At 43.1% G+C, this 22,519-nt stretch overlaps 1 long non-coding RNA gene across 1 annotated transcript; it reads right to left on the reverse strand.

Annotated features, from left to right (window-relative positions):
- Nucleotides 1–4,135: 4,135 nt before the first annotated feature.
- LOC120405141 lies at nucleotides 4,136–19,366 on the reverse strand. The gene is made up of 3 exons (XR_005598404.1): nucleotides 19,142–19,366; nucleotides 18,700–18,977; nucleotides 4,136–4,498 (listed from the first exon to the last, which is right to left on the reverse strand). It is a non-coding gene; the product is annotated as an uncharacterized LOC120405141 (long non-coding RNA).
- Between the last annotated feature and the right edge of the window lie 3,153 nt (nucleotides 19,367–22,519).

A 22,519-nucleotide genomic window follows, 5' to 3' on the forward strand; every position in this document is an offset into this window, starting at 1 on the left:
AGCCTTAGCCAAGGTGACAGTATTTCTCAAAGTTAAAACAGGACACTCTGTGAGGCTGGCCTGAGCCACTGGGTATCACTGCTCAATTGAGCGCCCCTGCAGCGATGGCTGGGGCTGACCGCCCAGGACTGGGGCCTCGTATTGCCACTCCTCCCCACAAAAAACATTCCTCTGCACCCCCTGGTGTGGCCCACCCCCTCTTTTTTGGCAAAACAAGTGCACTTGCCCCATTTGTTCTTGCCAACCACTCTGATGATTAAGGCCACGTTTTTGTCAGATATTTTTAGTAAAAGTCACGGGCAAAAAAAGAGAAATTCACGGAAGCCCTGATCTGTCCCTGACTTTTACTAAAAATATCCAGGACAAAATGGGGATCTGTGGGTCCCCCGCAGCTGCAGCAGTTGGGATCTGTGGGGTGCCCCCACTGCCTGTGGCAGTCAGGACCTCCAGGGTACCCCCTCCACCTACAACTCCAGGGGCCCCTGGTGGCCAGGGGGTTCCCCCTACAGCAGCTGGGAGCTCCAGGGGCCACCAAAGGTGTCAGGGTACCCCACAACTCCCTGCCCCCACGGGACCCTGCAGCTCCCAACCACCGCAGGCTGAAGTCACAGAAGTTGCTGGAAGTCACGTATTCTGTGACTTCTGCGACCTCCATGACTAAATCGTAGCCTTACTGATCAGTTGGCAAGACAAATGAGACAAGCGCACAGTTTTGCTAAATGTCAGGATGTCTGGGACAGCTTAAAAAGGGGACTGTCCTGGCCAAAATGAAACTTATGGTCAGCGTAGCCGTAACACATTGCATTAACGGGTTTCAGAGCGGTTGTGTTTTTTGTATCAGCAAATACAATGAGGACTCCTTGTGGCACCTTAGACTAACCAATTTATTTGGGCATAAGCTTTTGTGGGCTAAAACCCACCTCATCAGATCCATGGAGTGGCGGTTGAGTGCTAAGGAGCCAATTCAATTAAGGTGGAAGTGGCCTATTCTCAATAGTTGACAAGAAAGGGTGAATACCAAGGGAGTGAAAATTACTTTTGTCATGCTGATGAGGCCAGTGCAATCAAGGTGACCCATTTTCAACAGCTGATAAGAAGCTATGAGTATCAACAGAGGGAAAATTACTTTTTGTAGTGACCCAGCTGCTCCCAGTCATTATTCAGGCCCAGTTTGATGGTGTCCAGTTTGCAAATTAATTCCAGTTCTGCAGTTTCTTGTTGGAGTCTGTTTTTGAATTTTTTTGTTGAAGAATTGCTACTTTTAAGACTGTTATTGAGTGTCCAGGGAGATTGAAGTGTTTGCCTACTGGTTTTTGAATGTTATAATTCTTGATGTCTGATTTGTGTCCATTTATTCTTTTGCAGAGTCTGTCTGGTTTGGCCAATGTACATGGCAGAAGGGCATTGCTGGCACACGATGGCATATATCACATTGGTAGATGTGCAGGTGAATGAGCCCCTGATGGTGTGGCTGATGTGGTTAGGTCCTTTGATGGCGTCCCTTGAATAAATATGTGCACAGAGTTGGCAGTGGGGTTTGGTTCCTGGGTTGGTGTTTTTTGTTGTGTGGTGTGTAGTTGCTGGTGAGTATTTGCTTCAGGTTGGGGTGTGGGGCAGGGGCTGTCTGTAAGCTAGGACTGGCTTGGTATTTCCTCCCTTGGTATTCACCCTCTCTTGTCAACTATTGAGAATAGCCCAGTTGGTAAGGCAACTCCCATCTTTTCATGTATTAGAATATATATTCTGCTTACTGTATTTTTCACTCCATGCATCTGATGAAGTGGGTTTTAGCCCATGAAAGCTTATGCCAAAATTGGTTAGTCTCTAAGGTGCCACAAGGACTCCTCGTTGACATTGCATTAACACTTTTTCTTCATATCACACAATCAATACACAAAAAGCTTAATTGTGAATCACTTAGGTATATGGTAGGTGTACCAGCCCTGGCACAAAACCGCAAATGCAAGGATGTGAAAAGTAAAGCCACATTGTAGTACATATGCTCTACTGCCCCAAGCACTTGTCCAACACCACCACTAATGTACATCTCTAGAGTTGGGTGTAAAATGGTTTTCCCCCTCTTGAAAAGATTTTTGAAAAATTTCCCATTCTGCATTGGGACAAAACAAAAATCAAGCAGAACAGGGTCTGGGATACATCTCTCTCAAAATTCCATCTTGAACCCGAGAATCCTCCTCTATGAAAGGTTGTTGAAATCTATATTGATTCCTGCAACAATTTCAATTTGAACAAACTGGCATTATCTAACAACAACAAAAATTCCTGACCTGCTCAACACACCGCAGACCAGGTGCTGCAGTCTTAACTCTGCTTCCCCATTGTGTCCTTCGGCTCATGTCACTTTACCTGACAATAACAGATGTGGATGTTCATGTCGTGGTGTTGCTGAGAGGGGCCTTAATGCTGTCTCAGGCCCAGCCCGCTTACGTGGCTAGGTCTCAAGTCCCCACTGTTCAGCCAGGCTGCTTATCCTTTTTTCTGTATAATAACTTTAGTTTGGTTGTATTCCACTAAACCAGATTACACTTCTCCTATCTCCTGTAAAAGCCTGTTTGTTTTTTTTAAGCCATATAATGAGAGCGTTATTTTAAGATGTTAAATTGGTAAGGTGGTAGTAAGCTCTCCAGGGATTTTTTTTTAAATATGCCCAATTGTGGATTAATCTGGGCGAGCTGCATATAGCAATTCCCACACTAAATGATTATGGTTATTATTGTAAGTGTCCCCTAGAGAGCCTTAACAACTGAAGTGAGCAATTACCTCCCTTTAAATTGAATTAAAAATGATCCACATAAGAAGTCTTAATGTGATCAAGGATTCATTCAGGTAAGAGGCACTAGAATTGTCATGCTTTGCTGTTGGCACAGTGATTTACGTATGCAGTTCCCTGGCGGGGGAGGAAGGGGAAGACGAGTTATGGTGGGACCCTGCATAACCTCAGAGACAGTATCTGTGCATAAAGCAGCATTTTTTGCAGAATCGAGGGCTACAGAACCAAGAACTTCTCACATGGAACAACAAAACCTTCCTGGAATCTGAGTGGTTTCTTCATTGGGCATCTTTGGGGTTGGAGCTATACCTCAGTAGGACCAGTGCTCAATTAAATGTTCTTAATGAAACAGAGGTTGATTACAAGGGTCTGAGTCTTACCTCATTTATCCCAGGCATGACTCCATTAAAATCAGTGGAGCTGTGTTGGTGTAAAGTAAGAATCAGGCCATGCGTGTTCCATGAAATATTCAACTTTTAGGAGCAGGCTTTAAAGATGTAAGGGCACTTGGGCAAAACCTCTGCTTGATCTGCATGTGAAAATATCCACCAGGGATTATGGCCTTGGTGTGTCCCTTGCATCTGTGCTGGTGGAGCCCATACCTAGGCAGAGTTCTGGTGGGGCCACCTGGACAGCTTCAGCGCCATGATTGGGACATAAAGGAGGGTATGATAAACCACTGGCAAGTATCTGAAGGGTGTTTTAATGAGGCGCTCAGGCCCTGTTCTTCACCTCTGTCCTTGGAATGACCTGACGCTGTCTGGCCTCACTGGAGATGGTGGAGATAGCAGTGGAAGAAGTCTCCTCCCCAAGGTCTGAATAAAGTGGGAGAGGGGAAGGGTATGTGGATTGGTGGAGCTTCACCACATGTCTCGGGTGACCCTCAGCTGGACTGGAAGCAGGCAGTAAAGTGTGAGCCTGTAATTAGTTGTCACACTGTCTGGACTGGCTCAAAACATGAGCCAATCTCAGGGCAGACAGACACTCCAAACTGGTGGTATGTTCTATAATTGGATATCACCAAGCTGGTATCACAGTGGTCCAGGAGTTCACGTTTAAGTTTTACCATGGAATGTCAGACCGTATCTTTAGGTCCTCCAGTCTATCTTACCACACAGACAGACTGGACGTAGTGATAAATGGTCACTAGCACCAAAATTCACATCACAGTCAGGTTGCTTCCACTCCCAAGAGACCAGTCACTTGCCCCAGATCAATTGGTACCATAGATTTTACACCAAAGACAACACCTGTAGTTGTTTACAGGGCTGGCTATCGAACTATTTATTAACTAGGAAAGAGAGAGGAGTAGTTTACAGGTTAAAGAGAGAAAATATATATATATATACACACACAAATGAGTTACCATCTAAATCCTAAGTGACTGCATTGTAGGTGATCTGTCAATTCAAAGTGTCTTTCAGGTTGGACCCAAAAGGTAGCCCCTGTGGATCTCTGGCTTCAGTTTGGTGGCTCTGGCTCTGTGAGTTCAAACAGTGAAGAGATGCAAAGTCTTCCTGTGACTTTTTTATTTCCTTTATTCAGCTTCCACGTCCACAGGACGAGCTTCCTTGCATGTAGCATTTCCAAGGTGCGATAGGGCCATTAACCAATCCTTTGTATTGTGATGTTCCTTGGAGGTCCATCTGATTATTTTTTTTTTGATAGCCCTTCTGCATGAGTAGGGGGAATGATCCCACGCTATAGCTAGAAATAATGGGATAAAATGGAGAAAGGGACAAATTGAACTATCACTGGCAGTGAGATGCATTAGCTTGTTGAACAGACTCTCATGAGAATTGGTAGAAGAATTGGTTGAAATATTTAAAACAAGACTGGAAAAAACACTGGGAAATATATTCTAGAGAACAATGACTGTGGCTGGATGAAATTATCTAATAACTCTCATTCAGCTCTTATTCCTGTGTGCTACAATCTGAGATCCCTTATGTAGGCCAATTCCCATTAAGTGGGCATTTGCCCAAGTGAAGATCTCAGGATTTGGCCTTAAGGGTCTGTGAAGTATCTGGGAAACTCAGAAGGTCTGAGAACAAGTACTATGGGAAGGCTCTCTCACTAATACAAAGGGTTTTTTGTTCTAGCTTTAAAGGGAAGTGCTATTTTCAAGAATTTACTGCATGTCATATAAAGCTATCTCCCAGCATGGAGTTGAGTTTAATTATCGGGTTGGTAAATTACAGCAAAGTTAAGAGTCTCTGCTCCACAGTCCCTTTAGTACTAGTTATTACACAACTGTATTGCAGAACATTGAAGAAATGCCTGAGAATTACTACTTTTATGTTCATGTAGCTTAAACGAACCCAAAATTAAAATGATGGGCAAATCATGGCTTCAGATGAATGGCCATAGCAGTTTAAATGACAAATGTGTACGCGAGTTAAATATAATCCAAGTTTCTTTTGCTTCTGTTCTTTGACAATACCAGGCTTCAATGTTCTAAAGACCGTGATTTCAGTAGCATTTTACATGGTCGGAAGGTAAAATACAATAGGCCTAAATCCAAGAGACTGTGATAAGTGAGAATTGCATAATGGGTTGGCTAATGCTATTAAATACCTTCTGAGTTTAGTGTTGACAGGTAATTGGTTGGCTATCAAAGTTCTAAGGGGCTGCAGGGTTCCACTGTAGGATGTTTTCTCCACAAATAACCCACCAAATGCATTCAGGTATAAATCAAATCTAACAGAGCCATGATTTATTGCCCTATCTTCACCATTTCCCTTTGCCAGCCTACTTCTTAAATCAGTGAAAAATCTTCCCAGGGACAATCACTTACACGGGAATTAGGAAGGAGCCCTTAAAACATTGCAGCTTTCTCCAAATCCACACCTCATCCTGCAAATTCCGGGTTTAAAATCTGTGCTTAATTTGTAATGAAAAGTGCTCAAGCAACTTTTTTTGCTTTCAGAACTGATGTGCCAAGCCTAGAGGTGCCAGTGCTCAACACTGGCACAAATTAAGCCCTGGTTAAAATATATTTATGCCCTTTCTCTGAAAGTAATGAGAAGATGATGAAATCATTTGTCATAGTTTGTCTCCCACCACATTCTTCCACCTTGTGCCACCGCCCTGCAGCTCCCATGTAAGATAGAGACTATCACGGGGTGGCTGGCTCTCATAAATGAAGCAGGTCTAGTTCCCCTGGGCCAAAACAGATGCTTTGGTTATAAAAGAGCAGGAAGAAGCTGAGAGATGATCCTGTTCAGTCAGGAGAAGGGCAGGTCAGACTTCTAGCCAGAGAGCTGAAGCCAAGGGCCGGAGAGATCTGGTGGCTGAGGAGCAGTGGAGGATCTTGTCTGCTAATGTCACCACACTGGAGAGCTGGACCTAGGGGCTGGGGTAGGTGAGGGATGTTTCCCTGATGAGGCTGATTTGGTTGGAAGTGCTGGGGTGCTGTCCTGGCAGAGGGCCAGAAGAGGACTGACAGAGTCCAGCTGTGGCTAAAGGTGCTGGTGTGTGGTACATGGGGTGTTGAAGGAGGAGATGACCTGGGATTTCTTGCATGGGGGGGATAATTCCCAACACCTAGTCCATTTGTGTTTTGAACCATTTGCCTATGTTTGCATAATAAACCAGCCCCAAGCAGAGGGTACGATTGAGTCAAGAGAATCTGCGATAGAGTCCTTGGGTTACCTGAGAGGAGAAACTGAGGTGTGTGAACATTGGTTATGCCCCGGCCTGCTGTGGCTGGGCACTCTATTTGGGGCTGCCTTCTGCCCTACGTTCTGGGGATCAGTGGGGCAGGTGGCTTTGGTTTAGTAGATTGGACGTGGCCCCAGCTGTGGCTGCTTTCCCCAATCCGCCTAGCTTGGCTGCTTTTAATCCCTGTTCTCCAGGAGTGGGGCAGCCGCCCCACTCCATTCGCACTAAAAGTTCCCCAGTGCACACTAGTGTAGTACTGTTTGTGCACTGATGCAGTCCTGTTTCACTGGGGACCCTTAAGCATGCACCAGCAGGGTCCCCAAAGGCACCTTAGTGGACAAAATGCTTGTGCAGATTAGAATTGACACCTTCTGGGGTGGACTGATGCTCCATGTAGACAAGCCCTACGTGATGTTGGTCTGTGGGTAATCGGACTTTGCTCTAAACTAAGATTCTCCAGTCTGACGAGTTCACTTTGGGTCACGTATGAGGAGCTTGGGCACGTAGAATCAAGCTCTACAATGGGGTTACTCTTACATGTAAGGGTTACAGGACTAGGCCCTTAGACTGTGAACTCCTTTTGGGTTTGAGTCGAAACCTCTTCTTCTGTGTCTGTAAAGTGCCATGGATTATATCTTTCAGCATTAATAAACTAATGCACCTGAATACTACACACTTCTGGGAAGCTCATTTTCAGAAAGACTTTGACAAACTGGAGAGAGGTCAGAGAGGAGTGACAGAAATGATCAGTGGGCCAGAGGGATTGACTTACGATGAAGAAAGATCAAAAGAGCTCAATAGACAGTCACTGCTTAGCCAGCCTCTAAGGACAGCCATTTATTATCTCTGAGATGAGGACGACCTTGCCAGTCCACTAAATAACAGTGGAACTGTAACTAATGGCTAGTTAAAAAAAAAAACCCAACAAAACCTGATCACAAAGCAACTCTGAAAATGCCTTCAGCAAAATGGTTAGACTTTGGCTGCCTAGCTCCAGCACTGTCAACTCTTTATATCCTGTATCTCGCAATAAACTTCAGCTTCTTGGGTCAGGTCATTATGTGGGAATCTCAGCTCATCATTTAAAAAAAATAAATATATATAATCTAGCCTTCACAGTTCCAGAAGAAAGCTGTCAAAGGTGAGCCAAGTGCACCCTAAGGCTAAAAACCCAATAGGCAAAATAAATCCCCAATTATTTTTTAAATTATGATTTATGAACACTGGGAGTTGGCAATATTGAAGCCCCCTCTAGCCTCACTGTTAGGGTTGCATCTGCAAAGCAGAAGAGTGCAGGGTGTGAGGTCTCAGGTGCAGTGCCTGGGACGGCTGGGATCCAGGCTCTTTCGATGGTAATTAACTGACCAGTGGAGAGTCAAGCGGTGCTGGAAACTCTGTTCCAGGTGGAGCTTGTTTCATTAGCAAAGAGTGAAACTGAATGCAGGCTGTCTGAACAAGTAGAATTTGATTAAATCCTGTGCATTGCTCTGTCCATGTAGCTGAGTAGGTCCCTTTTCCTGCTGTCCTTCTAGGGAATATGGATCCTCTGGGTGCAGTTCCACTGGTCACGATACAGAGCTTATCCACCAAGGTCTCCTTGCTCTCCATATAGGTTCCCTAGATTGAATCAAATATTGTTAAGGGCTCTGTAATATATTGCACCAAGATGCCATTTGCCATGCACACTTTATTGGGCCTTCAAAACCCACAAACTGTGCTACATGTTCTCGAGTGCTATCTACTGGCACCTTATCTGCTAGCTGCACATAACCTGTACAGACCTCTCTTGTAATGTCTTTTCCTATAATGGACATTGAATAACTTCAGTGAACTGTATAGTATTTGGATATGCTAAGCCGTAGGGTTGTTCTTGTACTTCTGTCAAGCGCCTTGGTGCTACTCTTTGTATAGATTTCCCTGACCCCACCATCTCTTGTTCCAGTCATCTGGTGCTGGCTGTACTCATATTTGTTATGCTAGCTGAAGTTCATGGAGGTCTCTACCTCTGTCACAGAAGAATCTGGTTTCCCATCACCACTATTTAATTTGTTGTGTCCTCTCTTCCACTACTTCTGGTTTCAAAAGTCTATTTGCTGCAGACTGTCAGCTGTGGTGAGAAAAGTGCTGTAATGTGACATGAGACTGCTGCCCGTGCCCTCCGTTGGTGAGTGTTGCTGTCCAGGGCTTTTTATTGTCCTGGTATACCTTAATAGTTTCCTGGTTCTCTTAACAGCTGTATCTGCTTTGTCACTAAATTGGCTTTCAGTTGAGAGAGAGCATACTATGTTCAAATCCTGATGATGCAAGCTGCAGATTTCTGGCTGCAAACTGAGTCCCATTATCTGCAAAAAGTTCCATTCTGGGCCAACTGACTGTTGCCACATTCAGTAACAGGCTGCTGCTGTTTTATGTAAGCAATCTATTTCCCAATCATCTGAACTGTAATGACGCCTCACCAGGGATACTTGTTTTCCTGATAAACATCAGTCCATATCTACCATGGTCCACAGTTGATCAGGTATTTCATGCATCATGCGTTGTTCCATTTGTTGATTTGCTAGGAATTCATTGCAGATGCTGTACTGTCCTATGAAATCATTCACCTCCTTGCTCATGTTTGGCTAATACAGGACATCTCTGGACGTTTTGCAGCCATGCTTCAGCAGCAATATGGCTCAGGTTCATGTGGGTTAGCCAGGCAGGACACATGTCTCTAGCTATTCTGACCCTACTGCTTTTTCAGAGAACAACTGATGGGACATACAGAGAAGAACTGATAGTACTAATATTCATGAATACAGAGTGGCTCCTCTTCGTTTCAGTCTGGCCATCCTGACACAACCGCTGTTCTGAGTGCGTAGTGTTCTGTCTTTTGGGTACATCTCTGTATCTGCAGTAGTTGCTTATATCACACCAAGGAGTTCTGCTTGGCTGATGTGCCCAGGTTCCTGATGCCTGCAAAAGATCTGATTCAAGGGTCACAGCAGTCACTCCTGTGGCACTTCTGCTTTGGACAAAAAAGCTGCAATGAACATCAGAGCCCCGCTTTGGACAATACACCCAAGTAATATTTGAGTTTTCACTCCATCTTGGAAGGAGTTTGGGAGCTGATTACAATGGCTTTTTGAAATTTTAGTCCAAAGGTCTCTGTCCACAACTAGGTTGCAGGAAATACCAGGCAAATTTGGTGCATTCAAAACAAAATGGCTAGTCGTTCCTTCTCTATTTGAGTGTAGTTTTGTTCTATTGGGAGTGGCGTACTAGAGACAAGCTGTACAGGCTCAGCATTCTGTAGTAATGATCCCAATCTGCATTCACCAGGATCACGTTATAAGGAACCTTCAGTCTAGTATTTTTGGACCTGATGGATTTTTGGATCTGTTTGAAAGTCTCTTGCTTCTGGGATCTCAATTCCTTCCAGCATCTTACTTGAAAACTTCCTAAGAAGTTCCCTGATCTGGGAGAGTTCTGAAAGGAACTACAACTTTACTGACACATAAACCTCTTTTGCAAAAACTGCTACTTTGCATTGGGGGATCCAGTGGATATAGTGTACTTAGATTTTCATAAAGCCTTTGACAAGGTCCCTCACCAAAGGTTCTTAAAAGTAAGCAGTCGTGGGATAAGAGGGAAGGTCCTCTCATGAATTGGTAACTGGTTAAAAGATTGGAAACAAAAGGTAGGAATAAATGGTCAGTTTTCAGAATGGAGAGAGGTAGATAGTGGTGTCCCCCAGGGATCTGTACTGGGACCAGTCCTCTTCAATATATTCATAAATGATTTGGAGAAAGGGGCTGAACAGTGATGTGGCAAAATTTGCAGATGATATAAAACTAATCAAGATAGTTAAGTCCCAAGCAGACTGCGAAGAGCTACGAAAAGATCTCTCAAAACTGGGTGACTGGGTAACAATGTCAGATGAAATTCAATGTTGATAAATGCAAAGTAATGCACATTGGAAAACATAATCCCAACTATACATGTCAAATGATGGGGTCTAAATTAGCTGTTACCACTCAAGAAAGAGATCTTGGCGTCATTAGGGATAATTCTCTGGAAACATGCACTCAATGTGCTGTGGCAGTCAAAAAAGTGAACAGAATGTTGGGCATCGTTAAGAAAGGGATAGATAATAAGACAGAAAATATCATACTGCCTCTATATAAATCCATGGTCGCCCACATCTTGAATACTGTGTGCAGATGTGGTTGCCCCATCTCAAAAAAGATCTATTGGAAAAAGGTTCAGAAAAGGGCAACAAAAATGATTAGGGGTATGGAACAGCTGCCGTATGAGGAGAGATTAAAAAGACTGGGACTTTTCAGCTTGGAAAAGAGATGACTAAGGGGGGATATGATAGAAGTCTATAAATCATGAGTGATGTGGAGAAAGTAAATAAGGAAGTGTTATTTACTCCTCATAACACAAGAACTAGGGGTCACCCAATGAAATTAATAGGCAGCAGGTTTAAAACAAACAAAAGGAAGTACTTCTTCACACGATGCACAGTCAGTGTGTGGAACTCCTTGCCAGAGAATGTTCTGAAGGCCAAGATTATAATAGGGTTAAAAAAAGAACTAGATAAATGTATGGCGGATAGGTCCATCAATGGCTATTAGCCAGGATGGGCAGGGATGGTGTTCCTAGCCTCTGTTTGCCAGAATCTGGGAATGGGCGACAGGGGATGGATCACTTTAACAGAACAGGTAATCAGCATTCCCTTTGGGGTACCTGGCATTGGCCACTGTCAAAGACAGGATACTGGGCTAGATGGACCTTTGGTCTGACCCGGTATGGCCACTCTTATGTGCTTCTAGTTGTGTATTTTTTTTTACCTTGGGGTTGATTTTCCAAATGATATTCTCCAGGAAGGCTTCCAAAGCCTTTAAAACATCTCCATATTGGAGAATTTCCTTTTCAGCAGCATTGGTGGAGCAGTTTACTGCATTGATTAGCATTACATCATTTCCCACTTGCAAAAGGCCCAACTTAATTAGTTAACTATTTACATATATACAGCTGGATACCACTACGGAAGGAGAAGGGGTTCCTGACAAAGGCAAATTGCTTGGCTTCACCATCCTACTTTAAACATTCCCATCCATTTTTGCTTTTCTTTTTGACTAAATGTTTCTGTTCCTCCTCCTTTGAAACCTGACTAAATATTGTCCTTCAGTGGTCTTCCCATGTCCTTGCTGTGCTTGCACGGAGGAAGAACATTGGTTCTCAGGCCAGGAGGCTCTCTGAAAGAGAAGAGGGGCTCGGATTTGTCAGCAGAATGACAGTGAAATATTGTTTTGTTTTGCTTAGGATGAGGTGAAGGAAAAAATCCTAAATCCTTGTTAGGAATGTTAATGACAATGTATGATTTAGGCCTGTATCTTTGACTGAGAGAGAATTTTGGGTTTTGTTTGCCTGTGTGATTTTTGATACTTATTTTTAACTATTGTGTGACCAAAAGGATCCTTACTAATATGTGTAAACAAAGGACAAAGACACTGTGTGTGTTGCTTTTGCCTAGACAAATGGGGTTGTTAGTATAATGGGAACAGCTAAGAGCAGTTGAAGTGTTGCTGGGCATGGTGGGAGTATAACATACGAGCGCACACTTGAAGACGGCCTCAACTCCTGTCTCAAGGCAAGGTCAAGCAGCCAGTCACAAGGGGCAAATGGAAATTGGAGGGAAGGTATAAAACACTTGCCCATCCCTGACCATAGCACAACCTCACTCCTTACTCCTCCCAGGGGATACAGAAGAGGTGGGACAAAGACCCCAGACTCATGACCCTCCAAAATGGAATATGACCATAAGTTGTAAGGGGTGGGACTGAGGGCCTGCATTGCAGGTATAATTGTGCCTGCTAAGTAGGAGGGAATGGGACACTGGGAAACAAGCCTCTGTGGCATCAGTTATGGACATGTTTGCTGGAAACTAACCCCAATAAACATCGCATTGCCTGCACCTCGGACTTCTGGTCTTCTGCTTTCTGTCTGCATGACAAGAACCAGGGGAGGGGGAGGGAAAGCTTTCTAAGAATCCTTCAGCTATATTGCAGAAATTTTAGTTAGGGAAAACTAGGCCGCCTAAAAATTGTTGGCTAAACATAGATTCTTGCTCACTTTGGTTGTATAAATGCACCAGACCATTCCAAAGTCCAGGATTGTTAGAACAGTATTTATGAAGGGGTGTTTTGTTCAGCGTGGTGAATTAGAAGAGGAAAACAAAACTTGTTACATTGTATAAGCTAGAATTCCTCAGAGGAATTTTAAGCTGTTCGGAAACCTTGCAACATCAGATGATCCCTATGATGATGTACCACAATTGTATCAGCATGAAAACTCTCTGGATTAGGTGGATCAGGGCTCTTTCAAATGACTGAGGTATATTACAGAATTCTACACTTCCCATGTGACAGTTTCTAGGTTTTTCTGTTGCATCTGCAGATTTAACTTGATTCATAGTTTGCCATACTGAGTCTGTTTTAAGACAAGGATATGAGTTCCTTTGTTTCTAATTTTGATTTGGGAGCATTAATACCAATGAAAAAATTAAACAGTGCTTAAGGAGAGCTATGCATCTCTTACAGGAAATATGACTTGGTCAACTCTGCAGTATGATGTTCCAAAGAAATGGTGTGCAGCTGTGCATTTGGCTCCCACCTGCTAGCATCATACAGAAGGTTGGGCCTTCTAGGGGTTCCTAGGAATAACATCAGTCTCTAGGGAGAGAGGCAGAGGATTTGGGGGAGAGGGAGCTAGTAGCAATAGGCAAGTCATTGGAGATGACAAAGGGAATGTTGGAGATGATTAATTGCTCGGGACAAGTCATGCAAATATGTCCTTAAGATGTCCTGCCACTTGCTTTGTATAATGCATTGGTAGATTCCTTGCCGCTAGAGGTAAATGTAAGGGAGATCTTTAGTAGTGTCTGAAGATGATATTTCAAAAGGTCCAGTTACAACCTGAGTCCTCCCTTACCACCCCAAATAGTGGTGGAAAAAGATCTTATTGCATGCTGGAGACTGACTTTTCCGCGCATTGCAGGTAAATTATAATGGCTGCCTTCCCACAATGTCTTTCACGTTCAGGAAGCCTGGAAAAAGTCAATCACATTTCAAGGTTAGATGTGTGGGATTTTTAATGATTAATCATTCTGTCTTTTAAAACCTTTGCCATTCGTGGCTCAGTAAAGAACTAATTAACCTGAGCCTTCAGCTTTGGAAGCAGTGCCTGACCCAGATAATGACTCCCTAGCAGTCCAGCTGCAGCGAGGCAGTACGTAACTCCATTCACTGTCCATTTCCCCACACTCTCTCAGCTGTGGAGCACAGTGGAAGGTCACAGCATCTCTGGTAATAGCAGCTGCAGCTGTACCAACAAGGGGTCCAATTAAGAGCAAATGCTCTGCTAGTGTAACTCCACTGACTTTAGTGATGTTATGCCGGCAGAGCATTTAGTGTGCGGTACGCAGTGTTGACAAATCCCCATTTTATTGGGAGTCTCCTATTTGGTGGCTTTCTTAAAGCCCTGACTCCTGAAGTCAAGTGATACATGAAAATCTCAACTAACAAGATATTCTTAGATCTTAACAGAGACCATATCTAAGATTTCCAAAGGGCTCCGTACCTCCATTCAAAAAATTTTTTAGGGGCCTGCAAATGAAGAAAGGTTGAAAATGACTGTTTGGGTGTTGCTCACCCAAAATCCCTGCAGCACTTCAGTCCAGCTGGCTGGGATCCTCCATGAAACATTCACAAAGTATTTCACTTTCCTCTCCAGGACACACCAGACCAAGCCTTTGTAGGATGTAGGTGTCAGTTATGTTCTACCTGAGTGCTGTGGGAGAGAGATTCTGGGGTCTGAGAGGCTGGAAGCTTCAGGCGGCAGTGAGTACCTGCTAGGGTGACCGGATAGCAAGTGTGAAAAATTGGGATGGGGGTGGGAGGTAATAGGTGCCTATATAAGAGAAAGCCTTGCATATTGGGACTGTCCTAATAAAATTGGGACATTTGGTCACCCTAGTGCCCTCAGAGGGGGCCAGAATCCCCTTACTCTGTTTGGGAGAGTTGGCAAAAGTCGCTGTCATGTACACTGGGGTTGTGTATAAGGGGGGAGTAAAAAAACTCCCCAAGATGGGCCAAAAACCACAGAATAGTCACAAAAAATCCAAACCTGATTTTTGGGGGTCTGACTCACAAATTTTGAACTTTTGGGCTTGGTAATAATGCTTCCTATCCAAAGGGGGAGGCTGTGGAGACGCTGGCAAGACTCATCTCTTCCCCTCCCTGTGTCCAGGGGGCCTCTTCCTTTGCTGGCTGTGGGGATGACAGGGGCCTCATTGGAATTTCTCTTCTCCACTCTGACAGGAGTTGGGCACTGCAGTTCCTTTGCCTGCTGGCTCCAATGCTGTTACTAGATGTGATGGAGCAGGCCTGGGTTACTACACATCATCTCTGAGAGGGCAGGGGCCAGCAAGACCCCTCCTGACAGCTGCATAGAGTCCCCCTCCTTGTCCTATGACTTCAAGGGTGTTAATGGGCCACTTCACTTGAAATGGTCCCTTAAAATATGTGCTAACTGCTTATGCTAAACTATCTGTTCCATCTTGTATTTAGCTGTGAACTATGAGTACCTTTCCCAGAAATTTAAGAAGAGCTCAGTGTACGCTCAAAAGCTTGTCTCTCGCCAATAGAAGTTGGTCCAATAAAAGATATTACCTCACTCACCTGGTCTCTCTAATATCCTGGGACTGACACGGCTACAACAACACTGCATACAAAACCAGTAGGTTTATTTAGCAAATGGAGCAAAGCATTAGAGGAAATGATTTTAAAACAACAAGCAGCTGACACGCACATCTTGACTCCTCTAATTCTACACTTCAGCTACGTTGGATGGGCTTCTGTCTGGAATTACAGGCCCAGCTTACATTCATATAGCAGGGTCCACAGCCCTTGGGACCCAGCCTGGTCTATTTGCCTTTCAGAGTGAGCCCCAGTTCATATCCTCCCTTCAGGGAAACTCCCTTTTCTCAAAGCCCTACCTGCCCGGTGTGAGCCTGAGCCCAGTTCCTGTTTTGTTCCATGGCTCTTTATTACAGAGCCTAGGTGCCAAGTCTCCCTTTGGCCTTCAGCAGCTTTCTCCCAGCCAGGCCATGCTCTGTGATGGTTGCTCCATTGCTTGGTAGTTAGACCAATCATTCTTAATGGCTTGCGGTCAGCCTATTCTATGTAAGGTCTCCTATTACACTCATCCCCACAGGATCTGAGCGCCTTCCAGTGGAGGCATTCAGCACACTCTGCCATAGACACAAGGCTGAAACTGCTGTCTCCTCCTAACATTCCAGTACCCCATCTTAGAGATCCTACGCAGAACACATCTTGGGATACTGAACAATATTAATCACCATGCACCTCCACATTAATCACACTGAGTCTGGCAGCAAAGAGCAATTCACTGATGGTGATGGTGAAATCCTATATCATCAGTTAGCTTGTTAGGGTAATGACTTCCTGCCACCACTTATTAGATTTGAACCTGTGACCTACAGCAGGAAGGGATCTGCAATCATCCAGTCTTACTGTAATCTTCATTCGTAGGAAAGAAAAGACTGCATTTGTGTTCAGTTAAGTTGGCTCTCTTAAAATTTAAAAAAAGAAACCAACATGGTGCCTTAATCTGGGAAATAGACAATTAAAGAAACATCAAACTTTCTTTGTCAAGACATATTTCAATCTTTCAGCAATTCTACTTTTCATATGGATATTGTGCTTCCTTGAATGTTATGAATTAATGACTTACAGTCTTTCCAGCCTCAGTGCTGATGTACATATGATAAAATTTTCTCTTACTCTTGATAACTAGTAAGATAATGAGGTGATAAGTAACAGTCAGCATGGATTTGTCAAGAACAAATTGTCAAACCAACCTGATAGCTTTCTTTGACAGGGTATCAAGCCTTGTGGCTAGGGGGGAAGTGGTAGATGTGGTATATCTTGACTTTAGTAAGGCTTTTGATACTGTCTCACATGACCTTCTCATAAACAAACTCGGGAAATGCAACCTAGCTGGAGCTACTATAAGGTGGGTGCATAACTGGTTGGAAAATCATTCCCAGAGAGTAGTTATCAGTGGTTCATAGTCATGTTGGAAGGGCATAACGAGGGGGGTCCCGCAGAGATTGGTTCTGGGTCCAGTTCTGTTCAATATCTTCATCAATGACTTAGATAATGGCATAGAGAGTACACTTATAAAGTTTGCGGACGATACCAAGCTGGGAGGGGTTGCAAGTGCTTTGGAGGATAGGATTAAAATTGAAAATGATGTGGACAAACTGGAGAAATGGTCTGAAGTAAACAGGATGAAATTCAATAGGACAAATGCAAAGTGCTCCACTTAGGAAGGAACAATCAGTTGCACACATACAAAATGGGCAATGCCTGCCTAGGAAGGAGCACTGCGGAAAGGGATCTGGGGGTCATAGTGGATCACAAGCTAAACATGAGCCAACAGTGTAACGCTGTTGCAAAAAAAGTGAACATCATTCTGGGATGTATTAGCAGGAGTGTTGTAAGCAAGACACGAGAAGTAATTCTTCTGCTCTACTCCGTGCTGATTAGGCCTGAACTGGGAGTATTGTGTCCAGTTCTGGGTGCTGCATTTCAGGAAAGATGTGGACAAACTGGAGAAAGTCCAGAGAAGAGCAACAAAAATGATTAAAGGTCTAGAAAACATGGCCTCTTAGGGAAGATTGTAAAAATTGTGTTTTATTTAGTCTGGAGAAGAGAAGACTGAAAGGGGATATAACAGTTTTCAAGTACATAAAAGGTTGTTACAAGGAGGAGGGAGAAAAATTGTTCTTAACCTCCGAGGATAGGACAAGAAGCAATGGGCTTAAATTGCAGCAAGGGCGGTTTAGGTTGGACATTAGGAAAAACTTCCTAACTGTCAGAGTGGTTAAGCACTGGAATAAATTACCTAAGGAGGTTGTGGAATCTCCATCATTGGGGATTTTGAAGAGCAGGTTAGACAAACACCTGTCAGGGATGGTCTAGATAATACTTAATCCTGCCTTGAGTGCAGGGGACTGGACTAGGTGACCTCTCAAGGTCCCTTCCAGTTCTATTATTCTAAGTTTTTTACATTTTTACAAATTCTGGACACAGATTAAGACTACATTGCCATTTAAGGTACTTGTATTTCTCCAGAAAATGTAAGTAATTGGAAGTTGTAGACTGCTCTATTTACATAGTCCCCTGATCTATTGGTTTGTATAGTGGATAATGAGTTAAAATTGAAAATGATGTGGACAAACTGGAGAAATGGTCTGAAGTAAACAGGATGAAATTCAATAGGACAAATGTGTGCTTTAAGCTACATTTTAAAAAATTACATGAACTTAATTAAAAATGTTGTTCTAGGAATACCTGTTATGGAGACAATGATAGCTACAGTCATGGATAGGCTCAAAGTCTGTATCTTTCTGCTGGAGGAGTAGAAAGAACTGTGAGATGTTCCATAGAAAAATTTTCCCAAACATCAATAATTTGTTATAAAATTTCCAGGACTTCAAATTGTGCAGCCAAAACATCAAAACAAGCTGTAGTTCCCCAAAGATCCATGTGTGTGGTATGTTGTGTGGTTTTTTTTAAGGTAGTTAAAACTCACTTAAGATATGAACCATTTTCTTCACTGTCAAAGAGAATCTCTAAGGTTGTGTTAGATTCTGGTGTGGCTACCTCTGCACCATAACAAGGCTAATCCAAAGCCCACTGAAATCAATGGAACAAGACTTGCATTGACTTGGGCTTTGGAGCAGGCTTATGAAGTGAGGAAACAGATGTACAAAATAGACTTTGATTTGCCTTTTGGTGTGTGTGATGGTTCCTCTCTCGAGTGCTGGCGCACTTTGATCAGGCGTTACCAGACCAGTCATAGCGACTGTTGGTTGTATTACCAGAGTCATGGAAATGCACCCACCTTGCCAGGCACTGTGCAAACACAGAACTAAAAGATGGTCCCTGACCCACTATCTAACTTACTGTATCTTGTGCACCTCAGCTCAACAATGACAACTTAGAGTTGGGGAAGTAAAGCTTCCAGCACGCACTCTTACCTTTCAGTACTTCCTCTTGTACTAATGTTACTGCAGTGAGGCAGGGTGGCCTCCCTGTGCACTGGAGAGCGAGGCACCACTACAGTTACCCATTGGAAAAATTCCACTCAGACTTCATGTGGCAACTCACCTCTTTTTGTCACAGCAATACTCAGCTTTTCTCCCTTTGGCGTGGGGGCGAGGGTGGTGGTGGGGGCCTGGAGTGAATCAGTCCTACTCCAGCAGTTTAATTCTGAATGCTGGTTTATTTAAGCTAATTATAGGGTTGGCCCAAGAGGTTTCTTTAAACAGAATGCCTTTTCTAATGCCCACTGGGGTACTGCCTCTTCTTATGCAGGCTACTGGTCACCAGCCATCCTCTCTAATCCATGCTGGGTCCAGCTTCGGTGGGAATCCAGGCCCCCTTCTCTAACAGAAATAAACACAAGATTTCCCGTAGAGAAAAGCAGCTCTTCACCTAAAAGAGGCCTTTCCCCCTTGCTGCAAACACCTGTTCTGCAGCTTGCACTTCCTCCCTCCCACCCACTGGGAGAAGACTTCTTTCCCCAAGGCCATAATTAACTTGCACTAACCTCTTTCAGTTCTTGGGATGGTCAAAGCACTGTTTCCTAAGTCTGATACACCTGCCTTCAATCACACTTCCAGAACTGGCAGGTCTGATTTTGTCACAATAGACAAAAAGGTATCTGTGGTGCTCGTTTATCACCAGGTTTAATAAGTCCCTCTATTGAAGTTGATGCTGATTTAGGACTGCAGGACCAAAGTGTGTACATTCAGGAGCACTAAGGCAAATTATCAGTTGCTTCACATTGAAATGTAGCTTTAATGTGAACATGAATTGACCAGATACAATAGAACTCATATAAGAACGGTAACCAGGACAATCATTTTAGAGAAGTATGAGATTTCATAGCCAATTGGTCCATCCAGAGGATTGTAGCCCTTGTTGGTTCAAAACCAAGGGCTTTCAAGGGCAGAGTATTGACTTTCCGAATCCCCCAAATAGAGATTTGCTCTAAGCCAAAACCTTGAATCTGGCTCTTGGCTGATCTGAATTAATAGGATGATTCGAACATCCTAAATCTTGGGTCAAGTTTGAATTTGGTCTGGATTTTAATCTTTTGAGCTTGAGTGCTCACCTCTGAGGTGAGAGGAAGGTGGGTCACTTTCTCTCATTATAGAGGTGTGAAGTTCAGAGCTGGGGTTTTGGCTTGAGCTCCTCTCTGTTGAAAAGACTCTCAGATGTCAGTCAACGTGAAGAAAATGAGAATTTTATATTTACACCTGTGATAGCCCTTCTCATCTTCATCTTTACATGGTTTTATTGCCATGCACTTGGGAAGATTATTTTCCACTGAAATACCCTGGTTGCATCTTGTGGATTTTGTCAGTTGGGTTTTTTCCTCATTTGTCAGGCCTGTGCATATGTTCGTTATAAGCTATTTACACTGTGAAATTGGATGCTCAAGCAGATGGTTTTTAGGAGGCTCCTCTCTGCAGAATGCGTTCCTTTACATCTCTTTAACAGCTTGACATGAACTGCTGTCATTGGGCATTAAGGCAGCTGCATTATTACCTGTCATTAATAGTCTCGGCTGCTTTGCTATTATAATTGCCAAGCTAATCTTGGCCCACTGCTGTGAATTAGACTATTGTGAACAATTTAATGAATTCTGTTAAGAATGAATATTAATGAAACCATGCAAAATCCTGAAGCAATTTGCCACTGAGAATGAGAGAATATTTTTCCACCTTGCTTAGGTTTTTTTTTTAAAACAATTAGTTATGATATCCATATAAACATAATGATGACTTTGCACTGAGAAACCGTGCCATGTTTTGAAACTTTTTAATACTGATCAAGAGGTTCATTTATTAAAATTCCTGGCATAATTAAAACAAAACTTTTCTAGGTTTTTTTTTTTTGAAGACTTTTTTTGAATGAGGCAACCCTCTAGTTGTAGTATAGCTTATGTGACACTTGCACTACAGCAAAGTGCTGCATGCTTCACAGGTCAGGCAGAGAACATGTGCTACTTAACTCCAAGTCTCCCCGCCCCCTAATAATTACTTGACTTCATAACAATTCTAAATGATGCTTATTTGTTTCTCTTCGGTCTTGTTTCCATAGATAGTGTATAATCCTTATCATTCATTCATATAAATAACTCACACCAGTGCGATGCTAAATGTAAAGATACATATTTACTTGGGATGACTGTTAAACTGCTTAGCTTGAGCACAAAGTAAATGCAATACCTTGGAACATTTGCTGGTGTGATCTTATCATGAGACAGAAAACAGTCCTTAGAGTTCTAGAAGCCCCAGCGGTTCTCAGACTTTCACACAGCAAGCCTCTTAGTGCGGACCTCCCCCCCATACATTTTGAAAGCCCTTTTTTTATATTTAAACATTATTATAAATGCTGGAGGTGAAGCAGGGTTTGGGGGTGGAGGCTGACAGCTCACGACCCCCACATAACTTTGCAACTCCCTGAGGGGTCAAGACCCCCAATTTGAGAACCCCTGCAGCATGTACAATGTATTGTAATGATGAAGGATGAGCAACCAGTTAAGAAATCTTTGCAAAAGTCTTCTAGACAAAAGGCTGAGAGAGGAAGGAGGCCCTGGAGGGAAGTGTAGCTTGGAAGGGAATATCTGTCTTGGGGCATGTCATGGGCATGCTCAGGAAAGTTAAGCTGAATTAATTTAAAGTGCATTAAAATCCTATGTTAACATTTTGTATTCAGAAATAAAGTGGCCTTAGTTTGCTTTTGTTTCATTCACTGATGAAGTAAGCTAAAGCAAACTTCTGAATTAGGAGTTGAAGGTGCTTTAACTCATGCACTTTAAATTGACTCCTTTAGTTAATTTGGTTTAACTTTCCTGTGTAGACATGCCCTTAGTTCTTCAGTGCTCTCAAGGATACAATTTTCACTCATGCAACCTATGATCCCCACACTGGTATGTCCTCTTCAAAGATTAGAAATTAATTGTAATCTGCATTAAGTAGTAAGAGTAAAATAAGACTTCCAGGGTTACATCAAGTACTGCCACTGCTCCTCAGACGCAACTGAAATCATGCCAACTCTTGCCAGGGCTGCATTTGGTCCAGATGTCACATAACAGCCATATTAGATCGGACCAATTGGTCTATCTAGCCCAGTATCCTGTCTTCCCACAGTGCTCAGTGCCAGAGGGAATGAGCAGAACAGGCAATTTCAAGTGATCCATCCCCAGTCATCCAGTCCCAGCTGCTGGAGGTTTAGGGACATCCAGAGCATGGGGTTGCATCCCCAACCATCTTGGCTATTAGCCATTGATGGATCTGTCCTTCATGAACTTACCTAATTTTTTTTTAAACTCGTTATACTTGGTAGGTCTCTTCCTTAAGACTATCAGCTGTATGCTGGAGAATCGAAAGACGAAGGATTCTTCAGCCTAGTAATAGCAAACATTACACCATAAAACAATAATGGTGTCTCTGCAACACTTCCATATGGTGCTTACTGCATTAGTGAAGGGTCTATCAGGCTTTCATGGATAAACCTTTCCTCCTGTGGTTTAGCATTGTAGTTGCTGCAATACTCTTTGGATTGAAAGGGGTAATACTTATTTTTCCAGGTTCACATTGTTTGCACCAAGAATGGTGTAAATTGGCTGAGTCCTTTGAAATTAAAGGGTAAATATTTATGTGACTTCAGAAACTATTGTTCAACTCTAGGCTTCTGTTAAAAATAAGAAGCAGCATAAATTTTTTATTGGTAGTGTGAACTGATGCTGCTTGGTCTCTGGAAAGAAGTGTCTTTAAAATGGGCCAAGACATTTATGATGGAAAAACTGCTGCTGCGTGCAACAGCTTTATCACTTTCCATAAAGTTTTTATATCTAATGTGAGCAATGTCGATAAGATGTTATGGTGGAAGTGAATGGATAATAGTCTCACTGATG

Source organism: Mauremys reevesii, linkage group 4 (genome assembly GCF_016161935.1).
Source record: "Mauremys reevesii isolate NIE-2019 linkage group 4, ASM1616193v1, whole genome shotgun sequence".
NCBI lineage: Eukaryota > Metazoa > Chordata > Testudines > Geoemydidae > Mauremys > Mauremys reevesii.